The sequence below is a fragment of the Mirounga leonina genome, unplaced genomic scaffold (assembly GCF_011800145.1).
Source record: "Mirounga leonina isolate KUSES-001 unplaced genomic scaffold, KU_Mleo_1.0 Mir_200, whole genome shotgun sequence".
NCBI lineage: Eukaryota > Metazoa > Chordata > Mammalia > Carnivora > Phocidae > Mirounga > Mirounga leonina.
The window spans coordinates 19272029-19292360 of record NW_023270503.1 but is presented as its reverse complement, the minus strand read 5'-3'; positions in this window follow the sequence as shown (position 1 = coordinate 19292360).

Below are 20332 nucleotides of genomic sequence, written 5' to 3'. Positions count from 1 at the left end.
TTTTTTTTATGTTATGTTAGTCACCATACAATACATCATTAGTTTTTGATGTGGTGATCCACAATTCACTGTTTGCATGTAACACCCAGTGCTCCATGCAGTACGTGCCCTCCTTAATACCCATCACCAGGCTAACCCATCCCCCCACCCCCTCCCCTCTAAAAACCCTCAGTTTGGTTCTCAGAGTCCATAGTCTCTCATGGTTCGTCTCCCCCTCCAATTTCCAACCCCTTCATTTTTCCCTTCCTTCTCCTGATGTCCTCCATGCTATTCCTTATGTTCCATAAATAAGTGAAACCATGTGATAATTGACTTTCTCTGCTTGACTTATTTCACTTAGCGTAATCTCCAGTCCCATCCATGTTGATGTAAAAGTTGGGTATTCATCCTTTCTGATGGCTGAGTAATATTCCATTGTGTATATGGACCACATCTTCTTTATCCATTCATCTGCTGAAGGGCATCTCAGCTCTTTCCACAGTTTGGCTATTGTGGACATTGCTGCTATGAACATTGGGGTGCATATGGCCCTTCTTTTCACTACATCTGCATCTTTGGGGTAAATACCCAGTTATGCAATTGCTGGGTCATAGGGTAGCTCTATTTTAATTTTTTGTGGAAACTCCACACTGTTTTCCAAAGTGGCTGTACCAACTTGCATCCCCACCAACAGTGTAAGAGGGTTGCCCTTTCTCCACAACCTCTCCAACATTTGTTATTTCTTGCCTTGTCAATTTTTGCCATTCTAACTGGTATAAGGTTGTATCTCAATGTGGTTTTGATTTGAATTTCCCTGATGGCTAATGATGAAGATCATGGAGATATTCTTTTTTTTTTTTTTTTAAAGAATCTATTTATTTATTTGAGAGAGAGAGAGAGAGAGAGAGAGCACATGAGAGGGAGGAAGGTCAGAGGGAGAAGCAGACTCCCTGCTGAGCAGGGAGCCTGATGTAGGACTCGATCCCGGGACTTCAGGATCATGACCTGAGCTGAAGTCCATCGCTTAGCCAACTGAGCCACCCAGGTGCCCCTCATGGAGATATTCTAATACCTTATGAAAGCTTTACTCTTTTACCTTTTTTAAAAAAAAATTTTAAAGATTTTATTTTTTTTTATTTTTATAATGGCTTTCTGCCTAGAATTTTTTTTTATTTTATTATGTTATGTTATTCACCATACATTACATCATTAGTTTTTGATGTAGTGTTCCATGACTCAGTGTTTGTGCATAACACCCAGTGCTCCATGCAGAACATGCCCTCTTTAATACCCATCACCAGGCTAACCCATCCCTCCACCCCCTCCCCTCTAGAACCCTCAGTTTGTTTCTCAGAGTTCATAGTCTCTCATGGTTCGTCTCCCCTACTGATTTCCCCCCCTTCATGTCTCCCTTCCTACTATCTTCTTTTTTCTTTTAACATCTTTTACCTTTTCTGATTTAAATGTACAACACGAATTTTTTTTTTGTATATGGTGTAAAACTTTTACATACTCCATGATTTATTTTTATATGGCTATGGAAAAATATAGATTGATATTTATAGGGAGGTATTGAAAAGGTCATTCTTTCTCTGTCCTTCAGTTTTATATCAGTCACAAATCAAAAGATTGCATATGCATGTTCTGTTTCTGGGCTCTCTTTTATTCTATTGGTCTGTTTATTCTTGTGCCAAGACCACTGTTTTTATGTTTTTTATAAATGAATGTCAGTACATGCTCACACAAACAGTCTAGTTTTGTTCTTTTTCAAGATGATCTTTTCTATTCTTGGCCCTTTATGTTAAAATTTTAGAATCAGCTTGTCAGTACTGATAAATTATCAATGCTAGGACTTTGAAGGGTTTTTAGTGAATCTACAAAGAAGTGGGGAAGGGTGATTAACAACTTCACAATATTGAATCTTCCAATCTGTGGGCATGATTTATACCACAATTTGTTAAAAATCTTCCTCCCCCCCTCAGTAACTTATGAGGATTTCTGTGTAGCAGTTTTTTATACATTAAGATACAATGTACATATATCTTCTAATTCTAGGTGTTTGAATTTTAATGCTACTACAAATAGTATCATCAAATATTATATTTTAATTAAATATAAAAATTACATTTTTCTGATTCTGTATAGCATGAAGTACCAAGTGTCAAGTATTATAATACTGACTCTAAATGAACTTTAATGAGTTAAGGATATATGCTGCCAGATCAAGAGAAAACTCTAGGCCACCTTTGCATTCTGTGTGATTCTAAATTTTTGGCATTTTAAATATATCATTCAATCATTTAATTGCCCTCTCTGTTGCATTGTTTCTGTAGAGAATCTAACTATCAGATTTATTATTGTTTCGTTGAAGTACAGTGTTGTTTTCCTTCCCACTGGTGACTCTTTTGACTAGTTTTTTTATTTGTTGTTGTTGTTGTTGTTTTGAGTGATTTGATATGGGTTGATTTGGTATTTACATTGTTTGGGATTTATATCACTTGGATCTGTTGCTCTATGTCTTTCATTAATCTTAAAAAAATCTTTGTCTTTATCTCTTCAAATATTGCTCTTCTAAATTAAATCCACTCTTCTTCCTTTTAAAGACTCCTATTATAGGGTGCCTGGGTGGCTTAGTCATTAAGCGTCTGTCCTCAGCTCAGTCATGATCCCAGAGTCCTGGGATCAAGCACTGCATCAGGCTCCCTGCTCAGCGGGAAGCTGCCTCCTCCCTCTCCCACTCCCCCTGCTTGTGTTCCCTCTCTTGCTGTCTCTCTCTCTGTCAAATAAATAAATAAAGCCTTTAAAAATATTCCTATTACAAATATATATATTTTCCCCCACTGTATTCTTTTTGTTTTTTTCTGTGTTTTCTGCCATTTTTGACCTTTGTGCTTTTGTCAAGATATTTTCTACTGAACTATTTTTCATAAAATTAATCCTCTTTTCTACTATGTCTATTGTACTCTTAAACCCAGTTATTGAGATTTATTGTTCTTTGTTCTAGACATTCTCTTTTTTATATATAATTAATGTGAACACAATTTAATCCACCTATGATTGTGTTTTTGTTTTCATGCTTTTTATTTTGATACAATTTGAAAATTTCAGAAAAGTTGCAAGAATATGATAAAAAACAATTTATCCCTAAACCATTTGAGGGTAAATTGCTTGCCATCCTAATACTCCATTACACCAAATACCTTAGTGTGTATTTCCTATATACAAGTACATCCCCTACATAATCACAATGCATCTATCAAAATAAAAAAAAAAATTATAGGTACACAACAACCATCTGATTTATAGTTGCCCAAATAATATCCTTTGTAGAAAATGTTTCCAACCCAGAATCATGTTTCACATTTAATGCCCATTCTCCATGGTCTCCTTTAATTTGAAATATTATTTCTAAATTTGCTTGACTTACATGACCTCATCACTTTTGAAAATGATCAGCCAGTTATCTTGAAGAATTTCCCCCAGGTAGAATTTGTATGCTTCAGATTTGAGTTATAGGTTCTCAACAATTACATCATAAAACCAATGCTGTGTTCTTCTCATTGTCACTTATTTCTCTACTAGTACACAATTTTGATTTGTCTTATTTCTGATAATATTAATTTTCATCACTTGATTAAAGGTAACTAAAAGGTTTATCCACAGTAAGACTACTCTTTTTCTTTTTGCAACTAATAAATACTTTGTGGGGAGGTATTCTGAGACTCTGTAAAAATTCCATTCCTTATCAGATTTTTACCTACTAATTTACTTACTTTTACAGACTTTTGCCTACTTATTTGACTGTCAATGTTTCTGGCTAAATGAATTATTTCTATGATATTAGCCAAATTGTGATTTTTTTCTAACTTGACCATTCTTATTACATTTATAGTTTCATTCTTTTGTACAGAAAAAATGTCTTTTCCCCATTTACTCTACCATTTATTTACTTACTTTACGTATCCACTTATTTATACCATTGTAAACTTTTTGAGTCCAATTTTGTTCACTGGGTTATAATCTGGTATCATCATTACTTATGCCAGTGTTCAAATGTTCTCAGAGGTAGTAAGTGCAGTTCCTTGCAAGCTGATTTTTGTGTCTTTTTTTGTTGAGGACTCACCTACTTTCTAGCATAAGATCTTGTACTTTCCTGCCTTTGTCCTACCATAAATCATTTCTCTATAAACTTCTAAGATCCTTGAAGGAAATCAATGATGCAGGCATGCTGTGTGGTCACTGACATTGGGATGTCTCTGCTCCTAGGTCCTCTCAGTGGACAGAGATAGAGGAAAGAAAAAATATATACACACACATACATATTCCCATACATTAATACACATATAAATATGTGCCTAAATACATGTACATTATATATATATATTACATATATATGAATATAAAATGTATAATATCATGTAGATATAACATATTTTTCTCATACCTTTATATATATACATACATGTGTGTGTATATATATATGATACACATGCATATTACTCAGAAACACATACTTCCACACTCACATATTTATATGAACTATGAGTTCACACCAATAATAATTTAATACTTACAATTTAAGACCACGGAGTCTTTTGGATTTTCCCCTTCCTATTTTTATAATTCCTTTCTCTGACAATGAGAAACCTGGCTGACATCACTCTCAGTTTATTTACTTAATTGATCAGCCGCCGTTGTATTTAATAAACATCTGTCTCCACCACCACCTCCCAGTGAAGAGGTTTCCTCACACTCATCAGGCTCTGCTGCTCTGATCTGCATAGTACCCTGCTCACCTTGCTTTCGCTCCGGTACCTTATATTGGACTATAGTTGACACTCCTGCTCCAGTAGGCACCTTTCTTCCTCACTCCATTGGGCTTCGACATCCCTGCTGCAATTGCCTTTAGCCCTGTCAGATACCCCTTGTTCACTAGCTCTTTGACAGGTTCCTCTGGGTTGCTTCTGCTGCCTTACATGGATGCCCTCGACCCCTAGCACAGGCTCCAATAATCTCCTCTGAGCCACAGACACAGACCTTGGAAGGTTCAGTCCAACTCTTGCTCTCCCTTGTTTCTAGGGTGCAGCATTTAAGGAATATTTAACCTACCAAATCCCTCCTCCTTGGCATGTCTGAGCTCCACTTTTTCTCTCTGTAGGAGCATAAGACTATTAAAAACTTCTGTTTAGACTTTCAGCCCCTTTCTACAGGATCTCTTAAGCCCTCACACTGCATCTTACATATGACAAATGCCTCCATGGGCAAACTTAGAGTGTCTGCCTTGCTTCCCTGCCTCACTTCCTTCAAGTCCTACTTGCCTTGAAATCCCCAAATTCCAATTTCTACCTTCCCAATCTTGTGAAATTATCCACAGTTCTGCTGGCTTTTGCCTGGATTCTGAATCTTATGCCATTGTGTAATTAATTCACTGACTATCCCAGAGAGAAAATCAGCATGCACAATTCAGGGCTCCCCTTAATAAATTTCTTTTTCCCAGAGATCTTGGCCCTTCAACCCCTAACCCATTGGGCAGTTTTCTAATACAGTCAAAAGTATACATTTTTATTCAGCTTTGCTAGTTGTTCTTGGTGAGGGTGTTGGTCTGCTACAAGTTATTCCATCATATTGAAACATACTCTGTTTCAATTAATTTTTACAAAACCCAATGGGATAAGTTTTATAGCAGACATTTTAAAAGCTAAGAGAACTCAGATATAGGAATGTACTCTAACCATGGGCACAAGGTCAATGAATAGCAGAGCTAGATTTCAACTTTAGTTCTGTCTAATTTTAGAAGTATTGCTGTTAATACTGTACCTTTTATCACCATAAATTAGTGTCTCCACGTACTCTACATTTATACTAGATTTTCTAGTAATCTATGATAAATAGTGCACAACTAAAGAGGAAGAGTTAATAAAAAGTAAAAGAAGGGGGGGCGCCATTCATTTTGAACTGACTCAGAAACACAGGTGATGCACTTCCTAGTCCTTCAGAGGTCTCATCTACGTCAATTTCTTCACTTGGCTCTATTGACAGTGGGGTGGATAATGCTTTGTTGAGAATCAACTGGCCTGTGTGCTGGAGGATGTTTAACAGCATCCCAGGCCTCTACCTACTAGAGGCCAGCAACATCCCCCATGGTAACAACCAAAAATGTCTTCAGACGGTGCCAAATGGCCCCTGGGAGATAAAATGACCCTTGGTTGAAAACTACTGACTGATACTAAAAGATAATTTTGAATAGGGCAGGACTTGTATATCAAACTCCTAATACATTCCCTCTTGTTGGTTGAAACTGAAAAGTACAACTTAATTTGTTTTTCAAATTCCCACTAAATCTGGAGGACCATAAAACTTAATTTCGATAAGATACATGCAGCGGGATCTGCACACTCAGAAATAAGACAAAATAGATGAGAAACGGTGCTGTTGTGTCCTTCCCTGAATAGAAATCTATAAAACAATAAATAAGCTGCCAAGTTCAGCATAGCTTACCCTTGTCTTTCATAATTCCCCACAGTGTACTCAGAGGAAAAGAGTTTAATTCCTATTGAACTTTTATCCAAATTTAGTAAAAAGCAATATAAATCTTTCTCACTTTTCATCACTTGATTAAAGGTAACTAAAAGGTTTATCCACAGTAAGACTACTCTTTTTCTTTTTGCAACTAATAAATACTCTGTGGGGAGGTATTCTGCAGGTAAATAGCCCTCTGCTATTCCCCTACCTGCCACATCATCACCCTTTTGCTTGCTGGTGTAAAGAGTTTGGCTTTGTTTTCCAGAGGGTAGGAAGCTGTCACTTATGCTGCAATTATGAAAAATGTGCTCTGAATTTATTTCAACAAAGCAGGAATAGGGTCCTGACATAAGCAAGAACTTTTCAACTTGGAATCCGGTCAACTGCCAAATAATTACATATAGCTCCTTCAGGATAGCGGCTTTTGTTTACTCACCTTTTTCTTTCTAACCTTAATACAGTGCCTAATATGTAGTGAAACGAATACAGTAGTGTCCCCCCCACCCCCATCTGTGGTCTTGCTTTCCATGGTCTCCAGGGTCCGGAAGCTGATGATACTCTTTCTCTGACAAACTGTAGGAAGGTGCATAGTGGCTAATGCTACGTCACATGCCTGTGTCACTCCCCTCACCTCCTCTCATCACGTAGGCATTTTATCATCTCACACCATCACAAGAAGAAGGGAGAGTGCAGTATAGGAAGATATTTCTTTTTTTTTTTTTTTTAAGATTTTATTTATTTATTTGAGAGAGAGAGAATGAGAGACAGAGAGCATGATAGGGAGGAGGGTCAGAGGGAGAAGCAGACTCCCTGCCGAGCAGGGAGCCCGATGCGGGACTCGATCCCGGGACTCCAGGATCATGACCTGAGCCGAAGGCAGTCGCTTAACCAACTGAGCCACCCAGGCGCCCTAGGAAGATATTTCTAAAGAGAAAGACCACATTCACATAACTTTATTATTACAGTATATTGTTCTAGTCGTTCTATTTTATTATTAGTTGTTGTTGTGAATCTCTTACTGTGCCTAATGTATAAATTAAACTTTATCATAGGTGTGTATGTATAGGAAACAATGTAGTATATGTAGGGTTCAGGACTATCCAGGGTTCTAGACATCCACTGGGGGTCTTGGAACATATCTCCCACAGATGGGGGGGGGGGCTACTGTACTAGCTAATATCTATCAAGTACTTTCATAACTAAAATGAATAAATAAATATTCAAAGAATGTATCATCCATATTGATTTTGAGAAGAAAATATATTAATTCACACACACACACACACACACACTTAAGACACTTTAATGTGACTGCAAGATTCTTCCTCTAAGGAAGAACTTTTACCCTAAATATAATTCATTGCATTATTAGAGATGGTCAGTGAACTAAATTCTGAGTTCCTACTGTATAATAATAACAACACGATGTTAGTTACTTTTATAAGTGCCAATAGATACTCATTTGTAAGTTTAAAAATATATTCAGAACATAAGGGCAGAAAACTGCCCACATAAATCTAAACATGTTGAAATGTGATAGATAAGAGAAGTAATGCAGAAAATATAGATATTTCACTTTAGCTGAAAGGCAAAAGGAAAAAAGAAACCTCATAACATATAAAGGCACGGTCACTCTATGATAAATATACAAAGTCAGAATTACCTATCTCAAAGAAAAGAATAAACAGATACATCGCTTATGCTATGCACCTGCATTAGGCATCACTAATGAAGATTTGCTTTTGAATCAATGGAAAAATAGGAGTTCATGCATAAATGTGTATATCTTGGCTATACAATACATGTTTTCTGTTTTTAAACATTTATAATCTGCCTTTTCTGCCAGTACAGTCATTAAGCAAAAATGCCAAAATCTACAAAGAGAAGCAAAACAACATGCAAAAAGTTACTCTCTACAAAATACTATTCATAAATATCAAGAACTCATGGATTGTGCTGGTTGATTCAGGCTATAAAAGAATACCACAGACTGGGTGACTTTAAACAATAGAAACTTATTTCTCACAGTTCTGGAAGCTAGAAGTCCAAGATCAGGGTGCCAGCATGGTTGGGTTCTGGTGAAAGCCCTCTTCTATGTTTTTCTCCTTGTACCCTCAAATGACAGAGAGCAGAGAGAAGCAAGCTCTCTCTTGGGATTCTTACAGGGGCACTTATCCCATTCACGAAGTTCCCGCCCTCATGATTACCTTCCAAAGGCCTGACTTCCTCATACTATCACAGTGGGGGGAAGGGTTTCAATGTATGGATTTTGAGGGGGACCACAAACATTCAGTCCATAACATGGATATTATTGGCTTTGGGTTTAACCATATTCTACTGCTTGCATTTCATTGTATTTTCCTTTGCATGACTTCGCCTGTACTGTTTCCCTTGCTGGAAACATGTTAAACCTTCTTAAAAGGATTTGTTTTGGGGGGGTTTTGTTTTGTTTTGTTTATTAAACCAATGATTAAATGTACATTCTCTTGGTAATTTTCCTGACATCATTACCTTGAATTAGATTTCTTTCCTATGAACTCGAACTGAATCCTCTTTGGAAAATTAACATGGCATTCATCATACTGACTTTCAATTGGTACATTAATACAGTTAATTTAATTAGTAGCATAACTAAAAATTTAATACATTTCACCTTGCATTTCACGTATCTTAAAAGGCAGAAAATAAGTCAAATACATAAAAATATTCAATGCTCTGTGAACAAACAAGGTGTAAGCCATGCCATTTTATCTAATTCTCAACCTGGTAGAATCCTAATGAACTTCCACAGCAGAATTTTTTCTCTCAGCTTTTAAACTTAAGATTTTGCCTAAAGTACATCATTTGTGGATCATTACTCTACCGATAGCAGAACTGACTCATTAAATTCTCAGCTAAAGGGTGTTTGCACTTCCGCATCTACAAAAGTAATTTGGCTAGTTGTGCAGTAAATATTTACCTGCAGGGAACTAAAATTGCCAGTGTTTACAGGTTTGGGCAATTGATGTCACTTCCGGCCTTTACAGTGCTCACATTTTGCAGGGTGAGCTGAATTCTTAACCACTTCCTAACCTGAGGGTAGCTTTTGGGCTGTACTGAATCTAACAATCTTTCCCAGAGAAACTGGGGAATGTTACTGTGTTGAAATTCTAGTATTAACTAAAATGATGCCTCCATAACCTAATTCACAGCTGATGGCAGCTTTAAGGGCTCTTTTCTCCTGGAAGGGGCAGGTCCCAGCTTGCCATGGAGCCAACACCTTGCAAAATAAATGGCACCAGGCAACTATTTTCAGCCAAGCTGTTGCCTCCTAGGGTAAGATGTTTATGTTCTTTTTTTTTTTTTTTCCCCCCAAATTATAGGATTTCTCTCCTTATCTTTAATCAATTTTGAGGAAATTTCAAAAAATATTCAAACGATGCTGGTTTTTTCTCAGATGTATTTCATAATCAAAGAAGATTTTCTCTATCTCTTCAGAGATGGTGAAGAGGAGGAGCGAGAGGGTGGAATGATACCTTTCTGCAGTTGACCTTTCTGAGAATCAAGCTTCTCTATCTTGGCTGTAATAGTTTATTCTTATATAGCTGCTCACATAAATGATAATCATTTTCATTATGAGCCTTGAGACAGCAAAATTTATACTTACTAGACATTCTTAATTCCATGCCTCACACAGCATCCAGAACACACTGTCACATGAATGAATAGCACAAGGCCCCCAAACACAGAAAGAGCACATCGCGTAGAGCACTCTGTAGGAAGTGCTCTTCTCTGTGAAACCCTTCAGGGCGTTCTCTTTTTATGAGAGGTATGGTTTTAACTAGCTTAATTCCCTCAACTCAGTGAGAGATTTGGGATCTCTTTCTCTCTCTCTTTTTTTTTTTTAGCATCTCTTTCATAACTAAATAACAATGTGGTTAAGATTTATTTGAACTAAGCTAAAATAACTCTCATTTGAGACCAAACCTTAATAAAATAACATGTTTAAACACTCTTAATACCAGGATACACTAAATATTCATAGTAAAAAATTGGCAGTTTCCCCACAGATGAACTCCGAATCTATTACTTATTATTGCTTTAAATGAATTCCATATGCACACTTAGGCAAATGATATTCCACATCAATGTCAAGATACTGTGTAGCCCAACAGGGGATTTGTGAGCTTCCATATCATTGGTTGCTTTGTTTCCAGATCATAACCTTGACTTAGTCTCATGTCTTAGGGAGTACAAATCTACTACTAACCATTCATCTCAGGAAATGCGTTTTGCTTCATGTGGCTTGAATTGACATGAAACAAACTTTAAAGGGTATGTGGTGAGCTCTGACAACCACTTCTAATTTTCCTCACAAGGCAAATGGTGATAGCTCTCTTTTAATGACCAAAGTACAAGTAATCTAGAATAATTTTTTTCCAACCAAGATACATAGCAGGAAAAAACAATTAACATAATATTGACTTGTTGGTAACCTTAAGTTAACCTGTACTAAGGAAATTTGTATCAGAAATCATAGGGTTGGCTTAAATTTAGATAAAAGGGAAATATGTGAAACTTAAAGTCTTTTTATTTGGAAATGGCTTTCCTTATATGTCATCAAGAGTCATAACTTCATTGGTACATAGTAAGTTTACAAAGTCATCCTTTCCTGCTGTAGATATTTCAGTGTGTGTATATGTACATGTATATATGTATGGATGTATGTTTGCACGTAATATTTTTGTAGATTATGACTACAGTTATTCTTAACAAGTACTTTGGATAGTGTCTCTAAAATTCTTAAGTAAACAAAACAAAACTTTAGTTCTGTGCAACCATATGAACATGTATATAAGTGCATGCACAGATGCACACACACACTCCTGTTTTTGTTGGATAGCATTTATATAGGTATTAAAGAGTGGAGTTTCTGCTGCCCTAAGTAGGGAAACCTAGTTAAACACCACCTCTTGCAAAAAGTATATCTGCGTATGACATGTAAATAGCACAGTTATTAAATATACCAGCTTTGGAATTAGACCCAAATGTTCCAACCCAGCTTGCAACATACCAACTTTGTGACTGTTGAAAATGACTTTTCTTCTCTAATTCTTAGTGTTCTAATGTTATAAAAGTGTTAATAATGTACTACATCATAGTGTTGTCATGATGATTAAAAGAAATAATGTTCACAAAATACTTATTGCTATTCAAATTAATTAGTATCTGAAATAGAATACTCAACAAATATTTAATGTAATATAATAATAACTAAAATAAACTATTACTTTTTTCTTTTTTTCTCAGTAACTATTACTTTAATAATGATTCTATGAATTCAAATGTACTCTCTCATCCCATTAAAAATATTTCACTATTAGCTTGCAATTCCATCCTTACATATGTATTTTTATGTTATTAATTTTTTCATTTGTTCTTAGAAGATTCATTGAACCCCTCTACTCTTATTATGCTAGCACATGGGGTAGGATGGTGGTCAAAACAGACATAGTCTTTTCCTTATGGAGCTTGCAAAGTGGTAGGGAGAAAGAGATAGTAATTATGTAAAAACATGGCTAGAATTATGATAATGGCCAAAAATTCAAAGTGAAGTTGCTAAGAAAGTATTTACGAGGAAGATCTGTTCTAATTTGAGATACAGTCACAAATACAAAACATCGTATGCAATATTTGGGACATATTTATACTAAAATACCTATTTGTTTACCTGAAGCATTGTTTTATCTGCAATTCAAATTTAGAGAGACTTCTCCAAGAAGAATTAGTTCCTGAGTTGAGAACTGTAGAATAAGAAAGCATCGTCAAGGTAAAAGGGATGCAGAATGCTGGAGCTTTTCTGAGGTAGAAGACACAGCACTTGCCAGTATCTTGAGGTGGGGGGAGCATTAGTGCATTTTAAGAATTGATGGTGCAGTAGAGCTGGGGACTCAGAAAACACGACAGGTGGTGTTCTACAGGGCTAAAGACATAGGCAGGTCTAGATAAGCAAGAATAATTTTTTAAAATTTATTTTTATGTATTTATTTATTTGAGAGAGAGAGAGGGAGCAAGAGAGAGGAGGGGCAGGGGGAGAGGGAGTAGCAGACTCCCCGCTGAGCAGGGAGCATGATCCCCAGACTCTGGGATCATGACCTGAGCCGAAGGCAGACGCCCAACTGACTGAGCCACCCAGGCACCCCGATAAGCAAGAATCTTGATCCATACTTGATTGGAAGTCACCAGAAATTTTTAGGCACTAGAGTAGCATCAGATTTACATGTTGGTCACAGGAACTTTTCCAATATCACCTCTATCACTTCTTTGCAGAGTTGCTGTGGGGTGCCCTTATGGATCAGGTGAAGCCCTCACAAAAAGTCAAGGAAGAGGCTACCAAATATGTGAACGCAAATAGCCATGTAGCAAAGGCAAGTATATTTAGGTGTTACGATGGAAAGTGGAAAAGTGCTGAGCTCCAGGGCTGACATGACTGCCTGAGGTATTATGAACAAACTCTGAGACTGGGAGATGAACCATGAGAGACTATGGACTCTGAGAAACAAACTGAGGGTTCTAGAGGGGAGGGCAGTGGGGGGATGGGTTAGCCTGGTGATGGGTATTAAAGAGGGCACGTACTGCATGGAGCACTGGGTGTTATATGCAAACAGTGAATCATGGAACACTACATCAAAAACTAATGATGTAATGTATGGTGATTAACATAATAATAAAAAAAATCTGAAGAAAAGAAAACTCTGAGATTGGCTGTGGATGTGTATTTATGGTTATATTCAATTAGCATTGTCACCAGGATAATTGTCAAAGACATGTATGTTTGAAAGACTTTTGATACCCATCATCAAATTCTAGGGTAGTTATTTTTTATGTTAAAATAGTGTGAGAATTATGTAGTGATGTTTTGCCCTAATTTAGTTTATGAAGGGCATTTTGTTTTACTATTTAGTGTCCAGTGACAACCAACATGAAATATTAGAGAAAGGACAGATTTTCAAATCACACTGTCCTGGGTTTGAGTTTTGGCTCTGCCGGTTCTTATCCCTCTGATCACAGGACTTAGTTAGCTAAATTATGTAGGGATCTTAGTTCATTTCTCCTGGAAGTATTTTTATGTTCTTAATATTAACTTCGGTGAAAAAAAATTAATTGTCTTTACTTGTACATATACGACTATGTTACATAAAGATATCTATAGGGAACCAACAAAGAAATGTAAGTAAGCCATTTCTCATTAACCAACTTATGGAAACAAGGACAAATCTGTAGTTAGAAAAACATAAAGCAGAGATCATGCACTGGCTTAAATGAGACTTTAAACTTAAAGCATTATACAAACAATAGCTATTATTAAGTTGCAGGGGTTATGAAACAGTAGGCTGTTAAGTTAAAAAAACTAAAAAAAAAAAAAAAGAAAAAGAAAAACCCAAATCCTGAATGTCCTATTGGTGGAAAAAAACAGCTAATATTTTGAAAGATTATTGTGTAGGCAAAACTTGGTGAGAGAGTGTTGGTTTGAATACATTTCAGTTTAATATATTGTATGTATCCTTAACATAGGGCAAAGATGAGGTAAATATTGTTTTCTTTATTTTTAAAATTAGCTATCTATGTAGGAGAACCCACAGTAAATATGATAAGGTAAAAAGTGAACAACAGGTAAGAGAATTTTGGAAATATTCAGGAGTGAGTTTCTATGGATCCAGTATATGTTAACATGCAACAAGCCAGAGAGGTCTGTATTATTATTCCATTTTGTAGATGAGAAAATGGAGGCTCAGCCAGTTTGAATATCTTACTGACTGCAACACAACCTCATACTACTAGACTATAAACAGCCGTTCTTGAACTGATTCACTCTCTTTTCATATAAGGAAACAAGTTGGTCCTTTTTAACATGCCCTAGTGAGAGAAGAGAAGGGAGGGAAAGAAGCATTTTCCAGAAAGTCCAACCTCCTAGAAATTCAAAAGTGTTCAAGGTGTCAAACCCAGCTACTCCTTGCAGTAGTGATAGGTAGGGTTTGCTACTGGTTAACAAGAAGGTTGAGAGCCCATCTCAATACCTTGGAGGTATGAACACTGAGGGAAATGTTTTGGCAACCTGCAGGGGATGTGTTACATTTGTCTTCTTGCCTGAGGAACTCACCAATTATGTGAAAATGCCAACTGGTTTCTTTACCTGATTTTGAGTAATACCTCTCAAGAAAATAAAAATGTCCAGAGATAGTATGCAAAAATCATACAAGATAAAAATATTGAAAAAACTATTTTTTTTTTCCTGAGGAGGCCCAGACAAGTTAAAATATTTCAAGAGTGGGCAATTAAAAAAATGATAGAGAATGAAAAGAAAAGGAGAAATATTTATATAGAAGCAATACAGAAACTTTAATATTGAGAATGTTTTCTCAGTTAATAAGGTGTTTATTTAGAAATTCAGGATTAAAGCAGCATACTGTATAAGGCTATAAGCCATAAACTTACCCACAAATGCATACAAACTTTGTATTATGACTATAGAAGCACAGTATGTACATGGTTATACACATCCAGGACAGTCATTACTGGTATCTATGGTTGGTTGGGTGTGGCAGAATCATGTGTCATTTTTTCCCTCCTATTTGCAAAATTATGCCCTCTCTATTATCTACAATGAAAACGGAATACTGACTCATAACATAAATGGGTACCTCTTCCCATGAAGTTTCCACAACTTCCCACAACATACAGAAAATTCACAAGAATTGGGAGGTTTAAGGGAATGTGTTTTGTGTGTGAAGATGTCTCTAATGACCCGTAGAAATACCCTTTGGAGAGAGAGAGGGATATACAGCGTTGGTTATATTGATACCTAGCATAACCAGGGAGGATGCTTTTCTGGAATGTTCTGTTCCACGTTTTGTTCTAGTATTATTTGCCAAAAATTATAATCTTTTTTCTTTATCACATACTTCACTTAGTACAAGTAGGTTATCAGAGATTTTTCTTTTGCTTTCCCCACCTTGGACTATCCAGCATGTTTCATGTTTGAAAAACAACCCTTCTATTATAAGCCTTTGTGGGTGGAAGAGACTGCATTTATCTCAGCCTCCTGCTACGAAGCTATAGATTAGGCACATGACCCAGGTTTGGCCAATCAGAGGGGTCCATCCTGGTAAGGGTTTTAGTAGATCGAAGCAGTAACATACTAAGCTTCCACGGGCACCAATGACAGAACAAAATCAAGGGTCCAGTGGAAGTGCTTGGTGCAAGCATTGGGATCTGTCTACTGCTCAGCAGGGGTGGTCGCCCTGTCTTGACTCTACCACTTCCGTGGCATGATTTTGGCCGTGGTTCTGGTCGATACCTGGCTTCTCCTGCTGTGTCCATTTGTAAAGCTTGGTTCTAAAGCTGTCCCCTCAGTTTGGTAATGCGTGCACGATCATTTTAATGAATTCATTTTATTCTTAAATCAGCCAAAGCTGGTTTCTGTTGTTCGTACTTAAAAGTCTTGATTGAGGCAGAGTGTGAAGAAATCATTCTAGGGCAACACAAGTAAAAGAATCTTCTGGGAATGTATCCTTTATCATTTTGAAGTTTGGGATAGAAATGTGAAGATCTTGGAGCACAAGTGGTTTTTAGGCCTTTTCCCAGTTAAAAACACTGTGCCTTTGGCAAAGAAAGGAGGAAATTGAATGTAGATACATGGAGCACACAGGAGGTGTTAAAAACTAAATTTTGGTCTACTTGACCATAGTTGATGGTATTTTAACAGCAGTTTTTGGCAAAGGGATGGTACACTCCCCACCATATGTGGTAGGAATGTTTGCTTATCATTGCTTTAAAAATGTGAGGGATTTAAAGTTGTTACTACAGAAGAAAATTCCCTAATCAAATGACATGCTGTTTAGTTAAGGACAGTAGGTGTTCATTCATAAAATGTGTGTTTGGTGCTTTCTATGTGTCAGGCACTGTGTTGCTGGAAAGAGAAAAACATGATCAATCTCTTCTCTCTAGAAATGTCTCTTCTACACTTAGGTACGTTTTATCCATATCATAATATTTAGTTCCTTTGTATCCCATTCATTTGTGAATTCCTTGGGGATATGGGACTTACGTCCTATTTATTTATGATCCTGGAACATAACACAATCTCTCATACATAACTGGCTTTCAAAAAATGTATACTGAGTGAATAAATGAAAGAATGAATAAAAAATGACATAAGTAAGTAGCCTGAACAATCACCCTCAGTGAGTTCTATTTGCATCCCAGTCAACTTGCTTATCAGTGACATGAGGGACCGCAGAAGGCAAGCTTATTCAAACACACAGATGCTGTCTGTGTAGTGTCAGGAATACCTGAGACATATAATGACGATCAGAGATCTCAGTATTTATTATCTGGTGTAACTGAAGAAAAGATTTGGAAGAGTGTATTATAAAATATTTTAATTTGGTCCTTTAAAAATAGTCAGCTGTCTAGGAAGAAGCTGGGATAGATCTGGGTTAAAAGCAGATGATAGGAGGGCGCCTGGGTGGCTCAGATGGTTAAGCGTCTGCCTTCGGCTCAGGTCATGATCCCAGAGTCCTGGGATTGAGTCCCGCATTGGGCTCCTCGCTCTGCGGGAAGTCTGCTTATCCCTCTGCCTCTCTCTCTCTCTCTCTCTCATGAATAAGTAAATAAAATCTTTAAAAAAAAAAAAAGCAGATGATAGGGGCGCCTGGGTGGCTCAGTCGGTTAAGCGACTGCCTTCGGCTCAGGTCATGATCCTGGAGTCCCAGGATCGAGTCCCGCATCGGGCTCCCTGCTCGGCAGGGGATCTGCTTCTCCCTCTGACCTTCCCCCCTCTCATGTGCTCTCTCTCTCTAATTCTCTCTCGAGTAAATAAATAAGATCTTTAAAAAAAAAAAACAGGTGATAGAGGGGTGTCAGTAGAGTATGGGAGTCTTGATCTCAGGGCTGCGAGTTGGAGCCTCGTGTTCTTCACAGAGATGACTTAACAAAAAAGCAGGTAATAGAATGTGATAAATAAACAAATGAAAAGTGAAGATAACACCGAGGTACCCTCTGTGAGGCAGTCGTGTAACAGGACTCCTCCTGTGGATTCTGTCTGTAAGGAAGGGAGATAGTCATCCCACTGCACTGCACTGGTCAGACTGCATTGAAAACCGTGTTCTCGGGCGTCTGGGTGGCTCAGTCAGCTAAGCTGACTTCAGCTCAGGTCATGATTTCTCCATCCTGGGACCGAACCCCACATCAGGCTTTCTGCTCGGCAGGGATTCTGCTTCTCTTTCTCTTTCCCTCTGCCACTCCCCACCACTCGCGCTCTCTCTCAAGTAAATAAATAAAATCTTAAAAAAAAAAAAAAAAAGAAAGGAAAGCTGTGTTCTCTGCTGCTCTGAATTTGAAGGTTACTGAAAAAGTGGACCACATTCAGAAAAGTGTGACCTTCATGGTGAAGTGTTTGAAAAATGTAAGATACACTTTGACCACCTGAGGAAATGTAGTATAGAAACACTTGATATGAGCATCATGTAATTACGTCAAGGTCTACCGTGCAGAATTTATTATTGGAATTCTAAAGTGTCCAATCTTTTTTTTTTTTTAGGCTAGGCACGGGGCTCAAAGAGCTGAGGAGAGAAGAATAAGGAGCAACGGGTAAGGTGAGCAAGTGAATGGACGACCTGAAACATGGGTTATTGCTGGTGACTTGTTTTCACCTATTTTCTGTGCTTTAAAGACTGGCATAATACCACATTTATAGGGTAGGGCAAATGCATACACAGAAGTAGGACATATAGGCTAAACTGTTCATAAACATATTTTAAGAAGCATTTGCATTTCCAATAAACTTTTGATAAAATAAAATGATTGGAATACGAAGATGACATTGAGGGGCGCCTGGGTGGCTCAGTTGGTTAAGCATCTGACTCTTGATTTCATTTCAGGTCATGATCTCAGGGTTATGAGATCAAGCCCTGCCTTGGGCTCCATGCTTAGCAGGGAGTCTGCTTGAGATTCTCTCTCCCCATCTCCCTCTGTCCCTCACAAAAATAAATAAATAAATCTTTAAAAAAAAGATGACATTGAACACGGGGTGGGGAGGGCAGGTCCAAGTGTCTTGATTGGAACTCTTTGAGTGGTGACTAATGATGTCAAAGAGGTCATAGAAGAAAATCCTAGTTTGAGGGAAAGTTTCTATAAGAGGAATTCTTAAAAACATTTTCAATTAAAAAACTCTTTGCCTTTATTCAACTTATAAAAGTGACAGATTTTTTCCAATTAACATAAACCTTTTGAAATGTTATATATAGAAATGTTTAAATAAGATGTTTTATAAATTAAGCTTATTATTTACACATGGAGGAAAACTAAAAAGTATTTTTTTAACCTTTAAAATCCCTTTCTCATATTTAGAAGTAACATTGCATAGACCATGAGGCTACCTGAATTAAATTCTGAGTTCTGGTATTTTCTGGCTTGGTAATCTTTAACAAGTTAGTTAACCTGTCTTTGCCTAGGTTTTCTTATCTGTCAAATCAAGATAATAATAGTGCACTGATCTGAATGAGATAATGTAGAAAAATATCTGTCATAAGCAAAAATGTTTTGCTGAAATTATCATCTTACATATAATGATATTAACATATCTGAGAAGTGTATTTGATATAGCCATGCATGTTATGATGTATATCCATATATTCTCCCCATATATAACTCACTATTAGGTTCAGCAGGGGTTATTTATTTTCATGGCTTTTTCTAATAGTAGGAATATATTTTTAGCTTTTAAGACCTATTCATCAATCTGATTCTTTTTTTTTTTAAGAATATTTATTTATTTTAGAGAGAAAGAAAGAGCAAGGGGGGTAGGCAGAGGGAGAGGGAGAGAGAGAATCTCAAGCAGACTCTCCGCTGAGCATGGAGCCCAAAGTGGGGCTCAGTCTCACAACCCATGAGATCATGACCTGAACCCAAATCAGGAGTTGGACGCTTAACTGACTGAGCCACCCAGGCCCTCCTCATCAATCTGACTTTTTATCTTCCAGATAGATTCCCCTGATTAGTGGTCTGATTTAAGGAGGTTGCTTGTGGATGGGATAGGGTTAATTGAACTGGTTCAGGAAATAGCAAGTCCACTGATTTATAAGTGATATGAAAGTCCTCAGGAATTTATTGTGTTCCTGCAGGGACTCTGGCATTAGGCTAGAAGCTAGGAACAAGTAAAATGTAAAACATTGGAATCCCAATTCTAGTGAAGGAAACAGACAGGTTATTATAATTCCAATAATTACATTGGTTGACCCCGCAACGCAGTGAGTGATAAGGATTAATCTATACTGATCTGAGGAAAAGAGGGAAAATACAAGGAAGGCTGTCAGAAAGAGGGGACTTCTGAGCTGAAATTAAAGGCTGAAAAATATTTTAAGCTGTGTTTCAACCTCGTCTTCCCTATTACATACATTTCTTTTTTTTTTTTTGTAAAGTTCTCCCTTAAAGTTGTTTTTTTTTTCTTCCAAATTGCAACCCTGGTATGAATAATGCTTGTTACACAAAGGAGATAATACGATACAAAAGTGTACGAAGGCAAAACAACAGCATTTCTTTCCCTTCATTAAATCCCATTCTACTTCATTCCCAAACTCCATTCAGTGTTAAAATCCTTGCCAGAGGGGCGCCTGGGTGGCTCAGATGGTTAAGCGTCTGCCTTTGGCTCAGGTCATGATCCCAGGGTCCTGGGATCAAGCGGGGTCCCTGCTTGGCAGGGAGCCTGCTTCTCCCTCTCCCTTCTACTGTTCCTCCTGCTTGTGCTCTCTCGCTCTACCAAATAAAAAAAAAAAAAAATCCTTGCCAGATT